This window comes from Phyllobates terribilis, unplaced genomic scaffold (assembly GCF_046119375.1).
Source record: "Phyllobates terribilis strain yellow unplaced genomic scaffold, ASM4611937v1 Scaffold_1__5_contigs__length_1240528914, whole genome shotgun sequence".
Classification (NCBI taxonomy): domain Eukaryota; kingdom Metazoa; phylum Chordata; class Amphibia; order Anura; family Dendrobatidae; genus Phyllobates; species Phyllobates terribilis.
Genome location: NW_027362761.1, coordinates 783,906,853 through 783,930,345, shown reverse-complemented (window position 1 = coordinate 783,930,345; position 23,493 = coordinate 783,906,853).

The window sequence follows — 23,493 nt, the reverse complement described above, 5'->3', positions numbered from 1 at the left end:
CAGACTGCAGGTTAAGGTACACAGATAGGACACAGTACAGACACGGGAACTGATACCGCAAGGCAGGAGACATAGACAGGACTCAGTTCAGACACGGGAACTGATACCGCAAGGCAGGAGACAAAGACAGGACTCAGTTCAGACACGGGAACTGATACCGCAAGGCAGGAGACATAGACAGGACTCAGTTCAGACACGGGAACTGATACCGCAAGGCAGGAGACAAAGAACGGGACCTGGCACCTTCAGAGTGCAAGCACACACTGAATGAAACACTATGCTCAGGCAGGGGTTGATTGCCGCAGCTGGGTTATATACCAGTTGACAGACATCAATAGGCTGAGGACGCACAAGGGGTGTGACCCACAGCAGGTACAAAAAGCAGGAAGTGATCGGGCGCCGCCCTTAAGCAGCAGAAACAGACACAAACAGACAGCATGGAGGGAAGCCAGAGAGACATTCTGGACAGGAGATCAAGTGCGCGCTCTTGCACAGTGGGAGATGGACCACTATGCAAGGACGCCGCCAGGTATGTTACAGTACCCCCCCCCTTACGCCCCCTCTTCTTCAGGCCTGCCAGAATCTTCCGCAGGGAATTTGAGGGACAATTCTTCACTTCGAAGAGATCACATCCACTGTCCACCGGAAAAACTGGTCTCCTCTGGGTAGCTAGGATGCTACCTCCCATCCAGCCACCCTTAGCAACAGACGAAATGGGTGGAGTACCAGGAACAGCACACAAGGAAGTCTCACTCCACATACTTTCAGGTGGCATCCCAGAGGGTACAGGAGACAACTGGAAGTCCTCCACCGGGTTGGAGGGGGACAGAGACTTGGGGGTAATCTCTGCTTCGAGGTACATCTTGTCAAGCTCACAGGAAGAAATAGACGGGTTATCAGGTACAGGATGAGGAAAAGTCACTGTCTCTTTGTTATCTGGTGGTACCCCGGAGGATTCAGGAAACAACTGGAGGTCCTCCGCCGGGTCAGAAGAGTGCAGAGGCTCAGAGAAAACATCTGCTTCAGAGTACACTAGGTCGGACTCACTGGACGAAGCAGGCGAGGTATCGGGTACCGAGTATAGGAAAGTCTCTGTCCGTTTACCACCAGGTGGCACCCCGAAGGGTTCTGCAGACAACTGGCGGTCCTCCGCCTGATCAGAGGGGTGTAGAGACTCATGGGTAACCTCTGCTTCGGAGTACACTAGGTCGGACTCACTGGATGAAGCAAGCGAGGTATCAGATCCAGGATATAGGAAAATCTCTGTCCATTCACCACCAGGTGGCACCCCGAAGGGTTCTGGAGACAACTGGAGGTCCTCCGCCTGGTCGGAGGGGTGTAGAGACTCGGGAGTAACCTCTGCTTCGGAGTACACTAGGTTGGACTCACTGGACGAAGAGAGCGAGGTATCAGGTACAGAGTATAGGAGAGTCTCTGTCCTTTCGCTACCAGGTAGCACCCCGAAGGGTTCTTGAGACAACTGGAGGTCCTCCGCCTGGTCAGAGGGGTGTAGAGACTCATGGGTAACCTCTGCTTCAGAGTACACTAGGTCGGACTCACTGGACGAAGCAAGCGAGGTATCAGATCCAGGATATAGGAAAGTCTCTATCCATTCACCACCAGGTTGCACCCCGAAGGGTTCTGGAGACAACTGGAGGTCCTCCGCCTGGTCAGAGGGGTGTAGAGACTCGGGAGTAACCTCTGCTTCGGAGTACACTAGGTTGGACTCACTGGACGAAGCGAGCGAGGTATCAGGTACAGAGTATAGGAGAGTCTCTGTCCTTTCGCTACCAGGTAGCACCCCGAAGGGTTCTGGAGACAACTGGAGGTCCTCCACCTGGTCGGAGGGGTGTAGAGACTCGGAGGTAACTACCACTTTGGGGTACCCATTGTCAGGCTCACAGGACGAAGCGGACAAAGTATCGAGTACCGGGTGTAGAGAAGTCTCTCTCCATTTGTCATTGAGTGGTATCCCGGAGGATTCAGGAGGCAACAGGGGATCCTCCGCCAGGTAGTAGAGGTGCACAGACTCTGAGGTAACCACAGCTTTGGAGCATCCTTGTACATGCACACCGGTTAAAGTGGGTGAAGCATCTGATGCCGGGTGCAGGAAGTTCTCCTGTGTGGAGTCTGGATGGGCAGAAGTCTCTTCGGGCAGGAGAACTGGTGCACTACCCACGCACATTACCCGTTGGGGCTTCTCCGGGATACAGGGAGATGAAGCTTCAGTAGGGACTTCAAGGTTGGGGTCAGGAGGTCTCAGGGAGGACAGACCCTGGCGTGACGGCTTGCCTCTACGTCTAGCACGTCTGGACTGCCTCTTGAGGTTGGGAGAAGTATTCCGGAAAGCGTAGTCACCCTGTGAGGATTCTGGGTGGGCAGTAGTCTCATTGGGCTGGAGGACTATTGCTCTACCCACACACATTACCCATTGGGGCTGCTCCGGGATATTGGGAACTGAAGCTTCAGCAGGAGCCTCCGGGTTAGGATCATCGAAGACCATTAGAAAGGCCACCAGGAAGGCCATTAGGTCCAGGAGGATCGGATCCTGTGTTTCATATAGGGGGTTGATCCATTCCAAGGCATCACCCGCCAGGTAAGACATAATGAATGCCACCTTAACCCGATCGGTGGGAAAACATAGAGGGTAGAACTTGAAGTGTAGCATGCATTGCTCCACAAATGCACGACTTTGTCTTGGATCCCCATAATAACGTAGCGGATCCGCAGTAACGAGAGCAGATAGATCCATCTGGACGGGTGCGTAATTCGCCTGGAACTCAGCTAAAGGGAAAAAAAAAAAAAAAAAATTATTTATTTTAATGCATGTATTCGCTGGAAAACTTCTCAGAGAGCGAAGGCCGTGGGGCTCAACGGGAACCATGGCCTGAGCATGCTGTAATGCACACGCCCGGACTGACTGGCGTGTGCGTGTTTATGTAGTGATTCCACTGTGCCATGAACCGGAGAGTGCCTGGAGGGGCGTAACTAAGTATCTGCCCGATCCGACCAAGGTCGCACGACGGCATACGACGCCAGTGCACCAGGGAGGAACCGAGCAGAGGAACCAGGGTCTACTCCAGGTCAGACTCCGGACACGGCTGTTGACCCACACCGGGGAATACAGGAACAGGCAGACTAGAGCACAGGCTGGGTAGGGTCCAGTACAGACTGGGAGACAAATTCGAAACCGCAGACGCGGCAGACAGAGCTGAGCAAAGCGAAAACCGCAGACGCGGCGGACAGAGCTGAGCAAAGCGAAAACCGCAGACGCGGCGGACAGAGCTGAGCAAAGCGAAAACCGCAGACGCGGCGGACAGAGCTGAGCAAAGCGAAAACCGCAGACGCGGCGGACAGAGCTGAGCAAAGCGAGAACCGCAGACGCGGCGGACAGAGCTGAGCAAAGCGAAAACCGCAGACGCGGCGGACAGAGCAGAGCAAAGCAAAAACCGCAGACGCGGCGGACAGAGCAGAACCAGATACCCACAGGGTACTTGCAGAGAAGTAGCGAGTGGACCACAAACTCACAAACGGAAGTACAGTGACAACGAGCAGGAGTTAGGTACGAGTTCAGACTCTGCAGAAAAAGGAATGGAACGGACATAGAGAAAAAACAGGTAAAAGATAGGAGAGAGTTCAGACTGGAACTGAGTGTACGGAGGAGACCGACACTGCAGCGGGATACAGGAGCGGGTCTGGGAATACGGCCCCCAGAGAGGCAGGACGAACAGGCAAGGAGCGTGTTCAGACTGGCCTGGAAATACAGCCTCCAGGAAGGCGGAACGAACAGGCAAGGAACGAGTACAGACTGCAGGTTAAGGTACACAGATAGGACACAGTACAGACACGGGAACTGATACCGCAAGGCAGGAGACATAGACAGGACTCAGTTCAGACACGGGAACTGATACCGCAAGGCAGGAGACAAAGACAGGACTCAGTTCAGACACGGGAACTGATACCGCAAGGCAGGAGACATAGACAGGACTCAGTTCAGACACGGGAACTGATACCGCAAGGCAGGAGACAAAGAACGGGACCTGGCACCTTCAGAGTGCAAGCACACACTGAATGAAACACTATGCTCAGGCAGGGGTTGATTGCCGCAGCTGGGTTATATACCAGTTGACAGACATCAATAGGCTGAGGACGCACAAGGGGTGTGACATACAGCAGGTACAAAAAGCAGGAAGTGATCGGGCGCCGCCCTTAAGCAGCAGAAACAGACACAAACAGACAGCATGGAGGGAAGCCAGAGAGACATTCTGGACAGGAGATCAAGTGCGCGCTCTTGCACAGTGGGAGATGGACCACTATGCAAGGACGCCGCCAGGTATGTTACAGTACCCCCCCCTTACGCCCCCTCTTCTTCAGGCCTGACAGAATCTTCCGCAGGGAATTTGAGGGCCAATTCTTCACTTCGAAGAGATCACATCCACGGTCCACCGGAAAAACTGGTCTCCTCTGGGTAGCTAGGATGCTACCTCCTATCCAGCCACCCTTAGCAACAGACGAAGTGGGTGGAGTACCAGGAACAGCACACAAGGAAGTCTCACTCCACATACTTTCAGGTGGCATCCCAGAGGGTACAGGAGACAACTGGAAGTCCTCCACCGGGTTGGAGGGGGACAGAGACTTGGGGGTAATCTCTGCTTCGAGGTACATCTTGTCAAGCTCACAGGAAGAAATAGACGGGTTATCAGGTACAGGATGAGGAAAAGTCACTGTCTCTTTGTTATCTGGTGGTACCCCGGAGGATTCAGGAAACAACTGGAGGTCCTCCGCCGGGTCAGAAGAGTGCAGAGGCTCAGAGAAAACATCTGCTTCAGAGTACACTAGGTCGGACTCACTGGACGAAGCAGGCGAGGTATCGGGTACCGAGTATAGGAAAGTCTCTGTCCGTTTACCACCAGGTGGCACCCCGAAGGGTTCTGGAGACAACTGGCGGTCCTCCGCCTGATCAGAGGGGTGTAGAGACTCATGGGTAACCTCTGCTTCGGAGTACACTAGGTTGGACTCACTGGATGAAGCAAGCGAGGTATCAGATCCAGGATATAGGAAAATCTCTGTCCATTCACCACCAGGTGGCACCCCGAAGGGTTCTGGAGACAACTGGAGGTCCTCCGCCTGGTCGGAGGGGTGTAGAGACTCGGGAGTAACCTCTGCTTCGGAGTACACTAGGTTGGACTCACTGGACGAAGAGAGCGAGGTATCAGGTACAGAGTATAGGAGAGTCTCTGTCCTTTCGCTACCAGGTAGCACCCTGAAGGGTTCTGGAGACAACTGGAGGTCCTCCGCCTGGTCAGAGGGGTGTAGAGACTCATGGGTAACCTCTGCTTCAGAGTACACTAGGTCGGACTCACTGGACGAAGCAAGCGAGGTATCAGATCCAGGATATAGGAAAGTCTCTATCCATTCACCACCAGGTTGCACCCCGAAGGGTTCTGGAGACAACTGGAGGTCCTCCGCCTGGTCGGAGGGGTGTAGAGACTCGGGAGTAACCTCTGCTTCGGAGTACACTAGGTTGGACTCACTGGACGAAGCGAGCGAGGTATCAGGTACAGAGTATAGGAGAGTCTCTGTCCTTTCGCTACCAGGTAGCACCCCGAAGGGTTCTGGAGACAACTGGAGGTCCTCCACCTGGTCGGAGGGGTGTAGAGACTCGGAGGTAACTACCACTTTGGGGTACCCATTGTCAGGCTCACAGGATGAAGCGGACAAAGTATCGAGTACCGGGTGTAGAGAAGTCTCTCTCCATTTGTCATTGAGTGGTATCCCGGAGGATTCAGGAGGCAACAGGGGATCCTCCGCCAGGTAGTAGAGGTGCACAGACTCTGAGGTAACCACAGCTTTGGAGCATCCTTGTACATGCACACCGGTTAAAGTGGGTGAAGCATCTGATGCCGGGTGCAGGAAGTTCTCCTGTGTGGAGTCTGGATGGGCAGAAGTCTCTTCGGGCAGGAGAACTGGTGCACTACCCACGCACATTACCCGTTGGGGCTTCTCCGGGATACAGGGAGATGAAGCTTCAGTAGGGACTTCAAGGTTGGGGTCAGGAGGTCTCAGGGAGGACAGACCCTGGCGTGACGGCTTGCCTCTACGTCTAGCACGTCTGGACTGCCTCTTGAGGTTGGGAGAAGTATTCCGGAAAGCGTAGTCACCCTGTGAGGATTCTGGGTGGGCAGTAGTCTCATTGGGCTGGAGGACTATTGCGCTACCCACACATTACCCATTGGGGCTGCTCCGGGATATTGGGAAGTGAAGCTTCAGCAGGAGCCTCCGGGTTAGGATCATCGAAGACCATTAGAAAGGCCACCAGGAAGGCCATTAGGTCCAGGAGGATCGGATCCTGTGTTTCATATAGGGGGTTGATCCATTCCAAGGCATCACCCGCCAGGTAAGACATAATGAATGCCACCTTAACCCGATCGGTGGGAAAACATAGAGGGTAGAACTTGAAGTGTAGCATGCATTGCTCCACAAATGCACGACTTTGTCTTGGATCCCCATAATAACGTAGCGGATCCGCAGTAACGAGAGCAGATAGATCCATCTGGACGGGTGCGTAATTCGCCTGGAACTCAGCTAAAGGGAAAAAAAAAATAAAAAATTATTTATTTTAATGCATGTATTCGCTGGAAAACTTCTCAGAGAGCGAAGGCCGTGGGGCTCAACGGGAACCATGGCCTGAGCATGCTGTAATGCACACGCCCGGACTGACTGGCGTGTGCGTGTTTATGTAGTGATTCCACTGTGCCATGAACCGGAGAGTGCCTGGAGGGGCGTAACTAAGTATCTGCCCGATCCGACCAAGGTCACACGACGGCATACGACGCCAGTGCACCAGGGAGGAACCGAGCAGAGGAACCAGGGTCTACTCCAGGTCAGACTCCGGACACGGCTGTTGACCCACACCGGGGAATACAGGAACAGGCAGACTAGAGCACAGGCTGGGTAGGGTCCAGTACAGACTGGGAGACAAATTCGAAACCGCAGACGCGGCAGACAGAGCTGAGCAAAGCGAAAACCGCAGACGCGGCGGACAGAGCTGAGCAAAGCGAAAACCGCAGACGCGGCGGACAGAGCTGAGCAAAGCGAAAACCGCAGACGCGGCGGACAGAGCTGAGCAAAGCGAAAACCGCAGACGCGGCGGACAGAGCTGAGCAAAGCGAAAACCGCAGACACGGCGGACAGAGCTGAGCAAAGCGAAAACCGCAGACGCGGCGGACAGAGCTGAGCAAAGCGAAAACCGCAGACGCGGCGGACAGAGCTGAGCAAAGCGAAAACCGCAGACGCGGCGGACAGAGCTGAGCAAAGCGAAAACCGCAGACGCGGCGGACAGAGCTGAGCAAAGCGAAAACCGCAGACGCGGCGGACAGAGCTGAGCAAAGCGAAAACCGCAGACGCGGCGGACAGAGCTGAGCAAAGCGAAAACCGCAGACACGGCGGACATAGATAAGCAAAGCGAAAACCGCAGACGCGGCGGACAGAGCTGAGCAAAGCGAAAACCGCAGACGCGGCGGACAGAGCTGAGCAAAGCGAAAACCGCAGACGCGGCGGACAGAGCTGAGCAAAGCGAAAACCGCAGACGCGGCGGACAGAGCTGAGCAAAGCGAAAACCGCAGATGCGGCGGACAGAGCTGAGCAAAGCGAAAACCGCAGACGCGGCGGACAGAGCTGAGCAAAGCGAAAACCACAGACACGGCGGACAGAGCTGAGCAAAGCGAAAACCGCAGACGCGGCGGACAGAGCTGAGCAAAGCGAGAACCGCGGACGCGGCGGACAGAGCTGAGCAAAGCGAAAACCGCAGACGCTGCGGACAGAGCAGAGCAAAGCGAAAACCGCAGACGCGGCGGACAGAGCAGAACCAGATACCCACAGGGTACTTGCAGAGAAGTAGCGAGTGGACCACAAACTCACAAACGGAAGTACAGTGACAACGAGCAGGAGTTAGGTACGAGTTCAGACTCTGCAGAAAAAGGAATGGAACGGACATAGAGAAAAAACAGGTAAAAGATAGGAGAGAGTTCAGACTGGAACTGAGTGTACGGAGGAGACCGACACTGCAGCGGGATACAGGAGCGGGTCTGGGAATACGGCCCCCAGAGAGGCAGGACGAACAGGCAAGGAGCGTGTTCAGACTGGCCTGGAAATACAGCCTCCAGGAAGGCGGAACGAACAGGCAAGGAACGAGTACAGACTGCAGGTTAAGGTACACAGATAGGACACAGTACAGACACGGGAACTGATACCGCAAGGCAGGAGACATAGACAGGACTCAGTTCAGACACGGGAACTGATACCGCAAGGCAGGAGACAAAGACAGGACTCAGTTCAGACACGGGAACTGATACCGCAAGGCAGGAGACATAGACAGGACTCAGTTCAGACACGGGAACTGATACCGCAAGGCAGGAGACAAAGAACGGGACCTGGCACCTTCAGAGTGCAAGCACACACTGAATGAAACACTATGCTCAGGCAGGGGTTGATTGCCGCAGCTGGGTTATATACCAGTTGACAGACATCAATAGGCTGAGGACGCACAAGGGGTGTGACCCACAGCAGGTACAAAAAGCAGGAAGTGATCGGGCGCCGCCCTTAAGCAGCAGAAACAGACACAAACAGACAGCATGGAGGGAAGCCAGAGAGACATTCTGGACAGGAGATCAAGTGCGCGCTCTTGCACAGTGGGAGATGGACCACTATGCAAGGACGCCGCCAGGTATGTTACAACCTGAATGGTCTTTTTGCTGTTGCAGTGAGTCATACATGTGGGCTTCTTGTGTCTGCAAGTTATTTTGCACGTTGCTGCAAGACGATTCTCTGGCACTCTGCAGGCTCTGCAAGAGGAAAATAAACTGTGGATGTCCTAGCTCGTTTAGACTAGGAACTACGGCTCTCTACCAGTACATGTAGTGACATCACCTGCTCATTTGGCAAAGTCAAGCTGGCTAGCAATTAGAGCAGACCTTAAGTTGTCTACATCCCCCTTCTCACCATTCTTGTTTTTCTAAGTAGTACCACGTCAGTGACACTATCAGCACCATCATGATTGTCATCCTCATTCACTCCTCCAATATTAGTGGGATTACATCATTGATTAGACACATGTCCATGCTGACAATTTTTGTCCCCTCTTCAAATGGCTTCTCTTTCTGCAAGAAATAATGGCTGCTTGGTATCTTCCTTCCAGGCTGAATGCAGAGCATCATTTTTTAAAGATAGCTGAATCTGCAAGCTGGTAAGACAGTGCCTGCTCCACCAGCGACTCAATAAGCTGCGAATTTAGCTGGGAAGCCAGCGGATGACTGGGAGCATGCGTTTGTTTCCTTGACACACAATCTAGGATGGATACTTCCCATTACTATGGAGAAGGAGGAATGGGCATACTTGAAGTAAGTGGGATGGCTTTTACACTTTTTTTGATCACAAACAGTGTTTGCTAAGTACCCTTTGTTATTTTTATTGCTTTTTACTTACTGACAGCAGGTTATATATTCATTTTGTTTCTATCTTAGGTTTTGTATGTTTAATGGCCAGTGTGAACATGCTCCTACACATTGTATATATATCAGCTTATCCTACAGTTCATTTCTGTCGGTTTTGCTTTAGGTTTTTGCACTCAGTGAATGCAAGGGAGTGGCCTTCCTTTTTCTTTTTGCTGGGCATTTCATTTATATTGTTTCCCATTGCTGAGAGTCCACAATTGGGCCCCAGTCCTGCTCGGCCCTTATTCACATTGAGTTAATTTTTGACACATGTAAGGTTTTAATACTAGAGGCTAGAATCATCCTGACTGGGTACACCTCGTGGAATGTTTTTTACACTTTTTTGATCAAAAACAGTGTTTACTAAGTACCTTATGTTATTTATATGCACTATTGCTTTTTACTTACTGATGTGGAAACATGTATAGTAAATTTTAGGAGAAACTCAAAGGGTTTCACACGTTTGCCAGTTTTGATCAAATCAGGGAGTCGATTGATCGGAGACAAGAGAAACACGACCAAAACTGTCTGTGTCTCAGACTCATTTGAGTCTCAGATGCCTGGTTACAAGCTTTTATTACAAACCACAAAGACAAGGAAAGTGCTTACATTATGTTACCTAAAAAGGGAGATAAGTTAGGAAAACAAAGTCGTCAATCATGTCGTAATACACCTCTATATCAGAGACAACACCCTGCTTTTATGAATAACACTTATAAAGCTAATATTAAAATTCAAAATTATCAAAGATATATTAATTTTCTAAAATAATAAAGCAAAGTATAAATATTGACCATAACAATTCTTCCCTTTTTATTATTTACAGACAATTTATCCATCAGCTACTTTCCCATGCTATGGGAGCCTGGAGGGGACAAATCCCGTTCACTGACAGACATCTTGTTTGTAAATCTCGCAATATGTTTACTGAAGGAGCACTGTGATATTTTTCAGATGCGTTATCTGACAGTCTATGATGTCTAATCTTACACATCTCTTTATATAGTGTCGTCATAACAAAATATACCAGTTCTAGTGGTTACATACACTAGTAGTACCAACATTAATGTAAAGAAAGGGTAAATGCATATACTCATATTCCCTATCCCCATTTCCACTTTATGAGGTCCCTGATGAGTCCTCACCATCTAGACATTTCCGCCTAACAAGAACCTCCGCACAAGCGCAACGTAACTGTAAGTTACCAAGCACGGCCCTGTCTGTGCCAACTGCCTAAGGACTGTGTTACCACCAAGAGATAATGGAGATCTAGTACTCTGCTGGCACACCACCACCTACAGTAAAGGGGCAAGGGAGTAAGCATGTACAGTGGCATGTAAATGTTTGGGCACCCCTGGTAAAAATTACTGTTATTGTGAACAGTTAAGCATGCTGAAGATGAAATGACCTCTAAAAGGCCTAAAGTTAAAGATGACACATTTCCTTTATATTTTTGGCAAAAATATATATATTTTGTTATTTTTTTATATTTTAAAAATTACAAAAAGGAAAGTGGACTGATGGAAAAGTTTGAGCACCCTTGGAGATTTGTGTTCTCAGATAACTTTGACAAAGGTTTCAGACTTTAATTAGTCTGTTAGGATTATGGCTTATTCACTATCATCGTTAGGAAAGGCCAGGTGATGCAAATTTCCCAGCTTTATAAAAACTCAGCCTCCTCTTACATTGTGCCAAAAAACTGCAGCTTTGGGTGCTGCTAAGCAGTTGCCTAGCACTCTGAAAATGAAAATGGTGGAGGCCCACAAAGAAGGAGAAGGCTATAAGAAGATAGCAAAGCATTTTAAGTTGACCTTTCCTCACTTCAAAATGTAATTAACAAATGGTAGTTAACAGGAGCAGTGGAGGTCAAGATAAGGTCTGGAAGACCAAGCAAAATTGCAGTGAGAGCTGCTTGTAGAATTGCTAAAGAGGCAATTAAGATCCCCCGCTTGACTGCAAAAGACCATCAGAAAGATTTAGCAGACTCTGGAATTGTGGTACATTGTTCTACTGTTCAGAGACACCTACACAAATATGGCCTTCATGGAAGAGACATCAGAAGAAAACGTCTCCTGCGTCCTCACCATAAATTCAGCATTAGAACTATGCAAAAGAACATCTAAACAAGCCAGATGCATTTTAGAAACAAGTCCTGTGGACCGATGAGGTTAAAATAGAACTCTTTGGCCACAATGATCAAAGGTATATGTGGAGAAAAAAAGCACAGAATTTCAGAAAAAGAACATCTCGCTAACCATTAAGCACCGGGGTGGATCAATCATGCTTTGGGGTTGTGTTTCAGCCAATGGCACGGGGAACATTTCACGGGTAGAGCAAAGAATGGATTCAATGTCATTTTAACAAATTCTGGATGCAATCATAACACCATCTGTAATAAAGCTGCAGTTGAAAAGAGGATGGCTTCAACAAATGGATAATGATCTTAAACACACATGAAAATTCACAATAGCCTACCTCAAAAGGCGCAAGCTGAAGGTTTTACAATTGCCCTCACAGTCCCCTGATCTGAACATCATTGAAAATCTGTGGCTAGACCTCAAAATAGCTGTGCATACAAGATGACCCAGAAATCTCACAGAACTGGAAGAATTTTCCAAGGCAGAATGGATGAAAATCCCTCAAAGAAGAATTGAAAGACTCTTGGCTGGCTACAAAAAGCATTTACAAGCTGTGATATTTTCAAAAGGGGGTGCTACTAGGTACTAACCATGCAGGATGCCCAAACTTTTGCATGTGCCCATTTTCCTTTTTATAATTTTTAAAATGTAAAAGATAAAAATATATAATTTTTATTTGCCTAAAATTCAAAGGAAATGTGTCATCTTTAACGTTAGGCCTTTTAGAGATAATTTCTTTGTTAAGTTGCTTAACTGTTTACAATAACAATAATTTTGACCAGGGGTGCCCAAACTTTTACATGCCACTGTATACCTCTACTACAGGACAGTAGTTCAGCCCAGGATCCTCCTGCAGCTGCTGCCGCCACAGCCCACAGGTAGAATACTAACACCTAAGTGCTCATCAGCACTAAATAGTACCAACAGCTCCCTAGTGGGAACCCCTCATCCTACCAGCTCAAATCTCTACTACTTGTGCCTCAGGTAATCCCACACTGTGTATACAAAACCCTTCTTATTAGCTACCCTACCAGCTACATACCAACTTTTTGTTCCTCTTGGAACCCTATAGACCGCGCTACTTTTAGGATACGCTTCACATCCACACTTCCAGTCACTATCAGAACACCGGACAGGTAATATCCACCTAATATCTTAAGCAAATGTATTTCATGTCCGTACGTGCCTCAACCTATCCATATTTTTAGGTCACGCTTATCTTCCAGTCCAGTAAGATCCAGCGTTTTCTGACCTCCCTCCCCTAGCCCAGGAATTCTACATCCACAACTACTACCTCAACTGGACCCGCTCCTATTTTACCCTAATTCAGGTATGCATTACCCCACCCTTCCATGTGGTAAACATAAGACCTCCTAATCTCCTCTACCTTCTCTCATCCCATCCAGGAGACTCTCCAAACCATCCTCATCTGTCTCCCAAGCAGCGCCCAGGACACCTGCGCCTACCACCCTACACCCTGGTTTTCTACCCATCTTATTTCATTTTATCTATTGTATTTTATCATTAATAAATTAATGTGTTTTAAACTATCAATGTACTTATTTTAATAACGACCATCCTACTACCTATATCCAAGTCTTACACTACCAGCGCAATCTTTTAATTGTTTTTTTACTTTCCCTACTCCGACAACCTGTGGTTTGGCTGTCTTATATTTCTGCAGGTATAACCAGGCTTACCTTCCAGCGCCCCCACTGTAGATATTTCTAACATTTACATCTAGGTCACCATGCAGAAGTATGAAGGTAGCAGGCGTAAGGCGCGCTAAGGTGTAGGTTCCCTCTACACCTGGGGGAAGCCATTTATTGGCCTGTTGACCACATACTAGATATAAGTCCTTAGGCAGTATGCTGGGTATGATGTCAATGAGTCTCCCAAGACAATGTATATAAGTCAAAAGTCCTTGCATCAGAGGTTTCCTCCATCGTAATGGGCAGTATCAAAAGTCTCTTTGTGGAAACAGCTATAGTTGAAAGCCTCATATGGGGTTGGGGGCACTGCAAGATATCACATAGTATCACAGGATATTGGGCTATGGGTGCATATCCAGCAGTTCTTAGGACAATCTTTAGAAACTATGTCTCGCAGCAGGACTTAGTGATACTTACCAATTTGTTTGCCCCAATCCTCTCCTCCTTTAGTACATCATTGAGAGTTAGGCAAAAGGATGCAATTGCCATCAGCATGGTCCAAAGGGGCAGGGTCATCATCTTTGCTGCTGCCGGGGATCAGGACCTTTTTCAGTGGCTGGCATTGATCCAAGTATCTTTGCATTGGAGGTTGACAGAAATAGCAGTGGTCAGTGCTATTAAAAATGGCTCACTGTATCTGGGTTCAGTGGTCTCCTCATATGTCTCTAGACCACGACCCAGTCTCCTGGTACCAATGTGTGTGCCGCTTATACAGTTGGGGTCTGGGATGGAGGAAAGCACATGGTTATGAGTAACAGTCAGATATTTGTGCAACTCCAAGACATATTCAGTGAAGGAACTGTCGGAGACCGGCAGCTGCTGAGGGAAATACAACCCTGTCTCAGGGACACTACCAAACAGTATTTCATCGGGACAGCTTCTCTCTACCCCTTTGGGCGGTCCTCACTGAATATAATGCAATGGGTAAGCAATCTACGTAGGACAAGTGTGTTTCCTCCATGCACTTCTGGATTTTTAATTTCAGAGTACTGTGACGATACAGAGTAAAATCTTAATTATGCCAGACATACATTCTGATGACAAGAGCAGAGCACCTTTATTTTTATGTTGACTCATTAATCTGTGTTCTTCTTTAGTTGATTAACACAAACTATTATTTGTACAACGCTGAATGTTATCTGCTCTTTGATCTGAAACAATGATGTGTATTTACAAGAGCCCCTGTGATACAAACTATGTAAATAGATTACCTAGAACAATGAATGTTTGCTAGATATGTTGAATACTATTGTAGGGTGTTTGCCTGTCAATCTTGGGGGAGGAGCTGTGGATACTCAAGCCCTGCTCCTTTACCTCTTACCTGTGCCTGATGACCTCACACAGATGTAAATATACACAGGGGTGTCTGTAGTGCTTGGGTCAGATTCAGTCTTGGGACAGAGAATCAGAAGGACTTTGGAAGGAGAATGGGAGACATCTATCAGTAAAATAGATGTATTGCATGGCATCTAAAGAGACACAGATTTGTATTCCACATGATTCTAGTCTAAGGGTACCGGCCCTGACTGGAAAGATTCGGATCTTCTCCATTGACCATCAGAGAGACATGGATACATTTTGGGGAATCCAGGAGAGGACGAAGAAGTCACCTGGCCCCATGGATATGTTGTTTTGGGGTTGCTAGGAGGGATCCACCAGCCACCTAGAACCCATGGAGACATTTGGAGTTGCCAGGAGGGATCCACCGGTCGCCTGGCCCCATGGAAACTCTCGGAGAGGCCAGATTTGGACCCTTGGATCTCCTGGTCTTGTACCCCGATGGACTGCTAGCTTCCTAAGTTTGCCGCTACCTTCTCTCTGTGGGGGCCCACCAGAAGCGGGGGGCCACTGGTTGAGGTATTCAGTCCTGGAAGTCTCCAAAGTCACAACTGTTCTATCCCAGGTGGGCAGAGGAGGAAGGGTGAGACTTTGTAATGTTGTACCATCTTGGGTATTTGCTGAGACTGTTCTGTGTGTTTATTGTCCGCTTTGTGGTTCAATAAAGTCTTGCCACGCTGTTTTACCCTCACCCTGTGTTGCTTGAGTAGCGTTACGCCCACGGTAGACCCCACATCTTCACATTTTGGTGGCAGCGATGAGATACTACCCAGTCCAGCCGATCTGGGGGAGCTGCAGGGGACTGGTGTTTGCACACACCGTCCAAAGGGCTCCACAACCAGGGAGGCATATAGACAGACCCAGCAGTCCATAGGTGAGGCATACACAGTGGGTTTCGGATGCTACCATGTCCAACCCCACCAACCCGGCCTTGCGAGGAAGACCGGAGAGGATATGCAGCAACAACAAGAAATGGCAACTACAGGAGCTGTGCCAGCTTCATCGAATTGAATACCAGGCCACCGACACTCATCGGATTTAATTCAGGAACCACAGGATGCAGAGGACGCAATGGATACCTGTCTGTTTTCGTCAATTACGTTTGGAGTTTATTTGCAAGTAAGAAATGGAATATGCTCTGAGGATGATACAGAGTTTTGTTCTAATGGAGGTGAGACCTCTTACATTCATGCCTGTGCTTAAGGGCATGCTGATGGACTGTCTCCAATAAGTGGAGAAGGATGGTTGGGATCCTATCATGTCTGGCTAATTAAGATTGGGGGAGCAATGTGACGATACAGAGTAAAATCTTAATTATGCCAGACATACTTTCTGATGGCAAGAGCAGCACACCTTTATTTTTATGTTGACTTTTTAATCTGTGTTCTATTTTAGTTGATTAACACAGAATATTATTTGTATAACCTTGAATGTTATCTGCTCTTTGATTCTGAAACAATTATGCGTATTTACAAGAGCCCCTGTGATACAAAATATGTAAATAGATTAGCTAGAACAATGAATGTTTACTAGATATTAAATACCATTATAGGGTGTTTGCCAGTCAATCTTGGGGGATGAGCTGTGGATACTCGAGCCCTGCACCTTTACCTCTTACCTGTGCCTGATGACCTCACACAGATGTAAATATACTCAGGGATGTCTGTAGTGCTAGGGTCAGATTCAGTCTTGGGACAGAGAATCAGAAGTACTTCGGAAGGAGAATGGGAGACATCCTTCAGGAAAGTAGATGGATTGCATGGCATCTAAAGAGACACAGATTTGTATTCTACATGATTCTAGTCTAAGGGTACTGGCCCTGACTGGAAAGATTCAGATCTGCTCCATTGACCTTCAGAGAGACATGGATACATTTTGGGGAGTCCAGGAGAGGACAAAGAAGTCACCTGGCCCCATGGGCATGTTGTTTTGGGGTTGCAAGGAGGGACCCACCTGTCGCCTAGAACCCATGGAGACATATGGAGTTGCCAGGAGGGACCCACCGGTCGCCTGGCCCCATGGAAACTCTCGGAGAGGCCAGATTTGGACCCTTGGGTTTCCTAGTCTTGTACCTTGATGGACTGCTAGCTTCCCAAGCTTGCCACTACCTTCTCTCTGTGGGGGCCCACAAGAAGCGGGGGGCCACTGGTTGAGGTAGTCGGTCCTGGAAGTCTCCAAAGTTGCAGCTGTTCTATCCCAGGTGTGCGGAGGAGGAAGGGTGTAATGTTGCACCATCTTGAGTATTTGCTGGGACTGTTCTGTGTTTATTGTCCGCTTTGTGGTTCAATAAAGTCTTGCCATGCTGTTTTACCCTCACCCTGTGTTGTCTGAGTAGCGTTACGCACACAGAAGATCCCGGGCCTTCACAAGTACCATTAAGGCGTTCCACTCTCTCACTACTTTGTGAGTTATAGGGAACATGGAAAACCTGTTCGATCCATAGAGTGGCCATGATCTGTTTCATAAGTTCTCCAGTGAAATGTGTCTCTGTCACTCTCTATGGTTTCGGGTACCCCATATCTACAAACCACCTCACTTTTAAAAATTTTGTTTTGAACTTTGGTCACGGCCAAAGCTTCAGGCAACCAAGGGAAAAGATCAATGCATACCAGGACGTATTCATAAGTACCCACCTTAGATAGCTGTATGTAGTCCTCCTACAGTCTCTGAAATGGGTAATCTGGTTTTGGCGTGCATTTTTGTGGGATTCGAATAGGTCTACCAGGGTTATGTTTCGCACAAACTAGATATACTTTGTAGCCGCATTCGGGAACCATGGGGTGCACCAGTTTTGTAGCACCACTGCACACATAACACCCTTTCAGTTGTGCACCGGGGGAATGTGCTAGGGCAGCCATCATGGGGAACACGCAGCATGGAAGGAAAATCCTGGTGTTTACCTGCCATATCCCTGACTCTGGTCATGCAGCACCCACTTTGGCCCATGTTTTCTGTTCATATGGGGGAGCCTGGGTCTGGAAGATTTGCAGCAGTTCACGATCAACGACCACTGGGGCCGGTGCGGTGACAGTTTCCTCTTTGAAAAGTTAGATTCCCGCACTCTTGGTCACTCAGTCCCATAGCGGGGCCGTGTCTGCTATGGCCAGTATTCCAGTCAGAGGTAGTCGTGCTGCTTCCTTAGCTGCCTGGTGGGCCAAGGCATTCCCTTCTGCAAGGGGAGTTTGTTCCCGTGTGTGCGCCGATAGCAGCCCTTCAAGGAAGGGTGAGTGCTGTGAGTGGCTGCTCTACCGCCTCATAGGTTTGCCAGCAGAGGTCAGAAAATTACGGCTCTGCCAAATGGCGCCAGAGTCATGTGCGACCCTTTCAAACATATGTCGAGTCCAAAAATACATAAATCTCTATACCTTTTCCCATATTGCATGCTGCAGTGAGCGCCTTCAGCTCAGCCTCTGGCGTAGAGCAGCTGGAGGAGAGTGGTTCATGTATTACTGCCTTACCATTGTGGACTACTGCATATTCGGTGATGAACCATCCTTGTTCACTATCCCGGGCTCTGGAACCATCTACGAAATACTCAGCAGAGGGGTTAGTGAGGGGACATCAGTGATATCTAACAAGCACTATGTGTCTGTTCATGTGTCAATGTCAAACCGAGCTTCCTCATCTGCTAGTTTGAAAAACAAGGGCAGATCTTGACTCATTATCCCTCCCTCTATCCCACTCTGATCTTCTCCTCCCTTTTCTAAATCCACTGGTAATAACGTAGCTGGATTTAGAACATTACAGCGTTTGATAGTTATATGGGGGAAAATTAAACGGGGAGGTTATAGGGACAATAGGACCTCCTCTCTGGAGCTCTCAGGCGTTATCATGTATAACCTCATTCTCCACAGTACTTATAGGATGCTACTTTATACAGAGGGATGGACACCTGGTTTTATTTTTACTGTCACGAGGGTATGGGTAGTTCTCCCAAATCAAGTTTGCTACGTGCCCACAGATGGCAGGTTATGTTCTCAAACCAAGTATTTAGGGAATAGGGTTCAGAGCGTGTGCTGTCCAGGGCAGTAGGAAGTGTCAGGGACAAGAGATTATACATGGTGTCTTCATCTAAGGTGGTAGTCATCTTGTGGCCATTTGGAGCGAATTCTATGCAGGCTCCAATTTTCTGCAACACTTCTGTCCCTAAAAAATTAAATTATACATCAGGAGAAACTAAAACCTGAGTCACCATTGTAATTGAATTATGCAAATTCAGTTGGAGGGGCTGAGAAATTTGTAATTTGGTAGCTCAACCCTCTACCCCTTCACAAGAGACATATTCGGGGGACAGTGTGTCTTCTGATCTGTGTTCTTGCATTAATACTGTACTGTCTGCTCCAGTGTCTTTCATGAAAGTAACAGTTTGTCCCTCCCAAGAGAAATGGGGACAGTGAGTGTGGGTCCATTGAGGGGTGACAACGGGGCACAGGGAGACATCTGGATTGCCAGTTTCCTATAGGGGGTTCAGGATAGTAGCTGTTGATTTTGCAGGACATTTATCTTACTTTCCCACAACACCAACATGTACTTTGCTGCAGTCTCTATTTCTTGATGATTGCTTCCCCCTCCCTCTTCCCTTTCTTGCTGCAGGGTTCTAATTAACTCTCCCTTTGACTTGCTTTCTACTTCAGTAACCCGGGCTGAATTCTTCAGATCAACTTATTGCACCACTCCTGGAGATTAGTGTGTACTACAGTCTGGACTATATGTCTAAGACCATTCATGAATCACTGCAGCAATAGTAAGGGGTCACTGTAAAATGACTGAGACTAGATCATCCCATGTGGCCCAAAATGCCTCCTCAACACCATGGAGACACATTCTAAATGTTAGGGGGTCCAGGAGATGGGTACAAAGAGAAATGAGCTCACTGGGGGACCAGGGCCATTATTCTATTGGCTATACCTATGGTGGATCATGTACCAGCAAGTTATTTTCTTTCCTAAGAGGTAGAAAGTGTACATAACTTGTGGTCCTCATGAGGGCAGAGGCACCTTGGATATCCATGGACATAGGGACCCACAGGACACAGTAATTAACCCCACGGGGATTCTATGCACAATATCTGCAATTCCTGCATAAGGCAGGGGTGTCACAAAGGATGCAAGTTTTACATAAAGTACAGAGAATACAGGGATCTCCGTGTTTTCATACTATCATAGATTACTTACACAGTTCTATGTCTATTTTCTTTTATCTGATTTAGTGTATGTTCACTCATTGAGAGATGCTTTGAATACTTCTAACCAAATCCTAGCCAGCTCAAGTCTGCTCTTATCTATCTTCCAGTAATCCTTCCCAACTGCAAATACACTTCTCCCATTCCTTCTTAGTCTTTTAACCATATTGCATGCATGGACAAAGGTGGTACCTCTCAGATTGCTTTCTTCCTTTCAGTTGCCAGTTCTCATGACTGCAACTTTAATGCACGCAGTTAAACGAAGAACTGGATGGGCCCATAGAGTCTTAACCGTAGAAGACTCTACTCTTCTCCCAGCTTCCAATTAGCTTGCAAGAGAATTTATTCAACTCCTAGAGCCAAAATGTTCTTGAAAAAGAAGATTTTTAGGAAATATCAACATCGGGTAACCAACCCTATGTACCCATGCAACTTTGATACCTAACCAAACAAATAACAATCCAAAAACTATTCTACCAATAGTTATTGCAATTACTTCCACTAGTCAAAATAACATGTGATGGGAGAATAAGTTATTTTTCTACAAAACCTTTGTCCACCTCCTCTGATTCAGACAGATGACAAAAGAAGAGGGGTTACTTAGATCAGAGCATAATGGCAGGTTTTAAGTACTCCGAACAAGGAGTTCCCTTCAACATCCTGCAGGGGGCAGAGCTTGACAATGAAATCTCTGTTAAGTCTCCCCTCTCTGGATATACTGGCTATACATACTACAACTCCTATTATGACATTTTCTCTCTTGAGTTCAAACAGCATGGACACTAAGGATTATGATTCATTAGAACTAGTTCACATAAAACAGAGCACAGGCACTGAGGACAACGATTCTGACTCATCAACACAATTTTACACTACGTCAGTCATTCAATCCACACTCCACAATTGTTGGTATAAAATCCTCCTGCTGTATTCGGGCTAAGGCTGCATTCAGTGCCTCTTTCAAGAGAGTGCACTTATCAATTTACAGGGGACAATTAATACCCTCAGAGTACTACCTTACCATGAAGGATTCCTCTGTTATGATCAGTCACACTTCCCTGATCCGGTTAGGTACCAATTTTTCACTTCACTACATGTGAAGGAACACACCTAACGGGATCCTTTTTCAATCAGAGACCGTAGTCCCTTATTGGTCACTCAAAAATGATTCAGTCCCATATTCAAGGATCCTCATAGTTTACAACAATATCACTCCAGACTTTACAATTACATAGACAATGAGGACAACATATAACAATCCTCCGACTCCTCAAATATACAGACAGAATTGCGAAGGCGCCTGACTAAAATTGTTGGGCAAGTTTGGCATACTTGTCACTTCACTCATTGTTCATTCAACTGTCATTCAATCATCAGTTATACATCTAAAGACACATTGAAATATATGACAGACCACAAATGATACATACAAATTCAAATACCGGCAAAGGTTGAACAGAGATTGTCTTGTTCGGTCCACCAATTACCCGTCTTGGAGCCCTCTAGGTAGCACTGAATTTTTAGTAACACAATGGGCTACTCACCGCGGATCATCATTCAGTGTTCCGAGAGAGATAGCCTTGCAGTCGGGTCCAAAAGAGTCTCAGATGCCTTGTTACAAGTTTTTATTACAAACGACAAAGACAAGGAAAGTGGGAGTGGTTTACATTACGTTACCTAAAAAGTGAGATAAGTTGGGAAAAGCAAAGTCATCAATCATGTCTTCTGCTGCAATCCTTAGGAGGCTGGTTATATCTAGTTTTACTCTACTTTCAGAACAAAGGAATGCTTTAATACATCTCTATATCAGAGACAACACCCTACTTTTATGAATAACACTTATAAAGCTAATATTAAAATACTAAATTATCAAAAATATATGAATTGTCTAAAATAATAAAGCAAATTATAAATATTTACCATAACAATACTTACAGCAGGGTATATGTTCATTTTGTTATGTTAAGTTTTGTTGCTTCTTCATTTAGCAAAGTGCTAAGGTCTTAATACTACCCAAATAGATAATTTTTGCATCCAACTGCATGAAAATGCCTCGGCTTCTTCCGTCTTCACCACCTGTGCATAAACAGCAGCAAGGGAGGCATCTTCTTCAAAAAAGGTCTAATTTAGGGCCTGCTTATAGAATATACAGTCATGGCTGAAGGTGTTGACACCCTTGAAATTGTTCCCAAAAAAGATTGCAATTACACGTCTTGTTATACAAATGTTTATTTCTTTTGTGTGTATTGGAACAAGACAAAAAAACAGAGAAAAATGCAAATTGTACATCATTTCACACAAAACTCTGATAAAATTGTATAAAATTGTTGAAACCATTCTAAAATTGTTGGTAAACAATAGAGATGAGAGATCCCAGATCGGCGAAACTTTCCATTGTTCGCGGAACAGTTTGTCGAACAGTTCATCAAACATATCCGAATCCCATTGCATTCAATGGGAGGCAAAACCAAATGCATACACAACACTTCAAAGGGGCCCAAAAGCTGCCAAAACAGCTCAAATTAGAGCCAGACACCAGGAAAAGTGGAATCAATTGACCCACAGTACAAATAGTCTAATTATTATTATTTATTATTATAGCATCATTTATTCCATGGCATTTTACATGTGAAAAACAACATAGCAAACAACATGTACAATAATCTTGAACAAAAAGGAGTCACCAACTGGTACAGGAGGAGAGAGGACCCTGCCTATTAGGGCTCACAAACAATCTACAAGGGATTGGTGAGGATACAGTAGGTGAGGGTAGAGCTTGCCGTGCAGTGGTATGGTGGAGCGAGGGATACTGCAGATTGTACGCTTATCGGAAGAGGAAGGTCTTCAGGTTCCTTTTGAAGGTTTCCATGGTAGGCGTGAGTCTGATGTGTTGGCGTAGAGAGATCCACAGTAGGGGAGATGCACGGGACAAATCTTGTATGCGATTGTGGGAAGAGGAGATAAGAGGGAAGTAGAGAAGGAGATCTTGTGAGGATCGGAGGTTGCGCGCAGATAAGTACCAGCCAGGAGACTAGGTCACAGATATATGGAGGAGACAGGTTTCGGATGGCTTTGTATGCCAAAGTTAGGGCTTTCAACTGGAGTTTCTGGGCAACGGGGAGCCAGTGCAAAGAATGACAGAGGGGAGAAGTCGGAGAATAGCGGGGTGACATATGGATTAGTTGGCCAGCAGAGTTTAGGATAGATTGGAGGGGTGCAAGAGTGATAGAAGGGAGGCCACAGAGCAGGAGGCTGCAGTAGTCAAAGCTGGAGATGATGAGGACGTGCACAAATGTTTTTTCAGATTCATGGTTGAGAAATGTGCGAATCCTGGAGATATTGTGGAGTTGGAGTCGGCAGGAAGTCAAAAGGGCTTGGATCTCAGGTTTGAAGGAGAGATCAGAGTTAAGCATGCAGGACTGGGGAGAGTGGGCAACCATTGACTTTGATCGATAGGTCAGTTGTGGGGGTTTTATCCATGCTAACGTTTAGAAATCTAGCAGAGAAGAAAGATGAAATAGCGGACAGATATTGTGAGATTCTGGTTAGTAAGGAAGTGATATCAGGTCCAGAGAGAGAGATCTGTGTGTCATCAGCACAGAGTTGATACTGATGAGACTCAGATACCTGAA